Raw genomic sequence first — 2,397 nt, 5'->3', positions numbered from 1 at the left:
TATCAATAATCAGCACATGGTAAGCTCTAGAGTGAGAAGCATAGCCGATAAAAATGCCGTCAGACGAGCGAGATTCAAACTTATCAAGATTTCCTTCCTTCAGCACAAAGCATCGGCAACCGAAAACTCTGAGATGATCAACACGGGGTTGGCGTCCAAATCGCAACTCATAAGAAGTCTTGTGTATGAAAGCACGCAAGAATATACGATTGGACACATAACAAGCGGTGTTAACCGCCTCAGCCCAGTACTTTCTAGGAGTCCTATGCTCATCGAGCATCGTCCTAGCCATCTCAACCAACATCCGATTCTTCTGCTCTACAACCCCATTCTGCTATGGAGTGTAAGGGGAAGAATACTGGTGTTCAAGACCTTGATCACTGCAAAAGGTGTCAAAACGAGCATTTTTGAATTCTGTGCCATTGTCACTGCGAATCGCTCTCATGGTCTGGGGTAGCTCGTTTTTCAACCTCAAGATCAAGTCTCGAACAAACTCGAAAGCCTCATCCTTGGTTCTCATGAAAAAGACCCAAGAATAGCGAGAAAAGTCGTTCACGATCACAAGAACGTACCACTTCCCACCAACCGACATCACCCGAGAAGGACCGACTGTGTCCATGTGTAGCAACTCTCCAGGGTGAGTGGTCATCACCTGATTAACAGGTGGATGGGAGATGGCAACCATCTTCCCGTGGCGACATGTGTGGCAAACAAGGTCTTTTTCAAACATCAATTTGGGCAATCCTCGGATCAGGCCAAGTGAGCTAAGTCTCGACAACAAGTCAAAGCTCAAATGTCCAAGTCTCCTATGCCACTTCTACAGATCAGAAGAAGGACCAGCCGACAAGCAACAAGAAGGGCCAAAAGGAGTTCCAGAGAAATCGACCAAGAAAACTGGGTCACGAGGAACGATACGGCAAACTAGGTCTCCTCTTGAATCCAAAACTCGAGAACAACCCTCCTTGAAGCGAACTTCAAACCCCGCATCAAGAAGTTGCGAAACAGAGAGCAAATTAAAGCCAAGATTCGAAACCAAAGCAACCTCTCTCAGGGTGAAGCGATCAGAAACTCTAACGGTGCCAACACCACATACCTTGCCCTTACCATTATCCCCAAATATGATGTATTCTTTGTGGCGCGTTGGGGTGAGGCTGGAGAACCATTTGTCATTCCCGGTCATGTGGCGCGAACAACCGGAGTCCATGATCCACCTGTTCTCCAAGCCTCCGACCTGCACATCAGTAGTGAGACAAAGGGTGAGCAAATGTCTCAACACTGGGGTTAGCAAAGTGTGAAGCAAACCAGTGTCGAGCCATTTTCTCTATAGAGGGGTTAGCAAAATTAGGCAAAGCATATCCCCTGTCCCGTCTACCGCGACGCTGACGACCACCACCGCGAGGAAAGCGTGGTGCATCATAACCTCCTCCAAAGCCTCAGTCCCGTGGTCCATAGCCGTACTGAGGACGACCAGGAGCACGACCGGCAAAGCGACCACCCGCTGGAGCACGGTAACCTCCACCGTCTCCCTGTCCTCCACCTACACGGCGCGCCCTAGCATCTTGCCTACCACCACGCCGAGGAGGACCATGCACCCGAGCAGAGTACATGTCCGGGTTGCGTCTCTCCTGCTCACGCCTCACAGCCCGCTTCGTCCTGAAGCAAAACTCCTCCAGGTGACCCTCTCTGTCACAGTACTCGCAGTGGTACATCACCTCTCTCATGGGAGGTGGAGGCCTCGCCTACGGACGGGGAGGAGGAGCCCCTTCTTCTGGGCAACCTGGGCTGCGGCAGCAGGGAGCGTATCGAGGGGATTCCTCAGCTCATTGGGCTTTGGAACCCAAATCTGCTTCTGTGGAGGTGCTTTCGATGGTTCTTTAAGCACACCATCCACGGGGTCAAAAAGCGAAGGCTGCGTGCTTGTGCTAGCAGTGTTTAGAGCACTTGGAGCTCCAGCAGCCTTGCCGATCTTACCATATAGTTTGTCAAAGTCTGACTTCGTGTATGTGTAACCGACCCCAAAACCATCACCACGCTTAAACTGCTTGATCATCATGCCCAACTGCTGCTCACTGCTAGAAACCCAACTCAGAATCGCCCTAAGATAAGTATTCTCATTCTCCAAGTTGGCTTTCTCTACCGCAAAATTATCCAAATCAGAAATCAAACCAGGGCAAACAGGACACTCAATAGGTGGGCTAGACTCCCCGACCTAAGCATGGGACAAAGCTTACCTGCACCAAGCAGAACAGGCCTAGATCTAAGCTCCTCTAGCTCACAAACAACGTGGAAAACTTAGACTGCAAAGAAGCTAGATCAGACTTAAAAATGGGACACTCATCGCATTCAAGCACATCACTAACGATGGGAGCGTCCTTAGCCAGTTCAAGCTCATGCTTG

Source organism: Panicum virgatum, chromosome 2N, assembly GCF_016808335.1.
Source record: "Panicum virgatum strain AP13 chromosome 2N, P.virgatum_v5, whole genome shotgun sequence".
In the NCBI taxonomy this organism is placed as follows: Eukaryota; Viridiplantae; Streptophyta; class Magnoliopsida; order Poales; family Poaceae; genus Panicum; species Panicum virgatum.
This window is presented reverse-complemented; position numbering follows the sequence as displayed.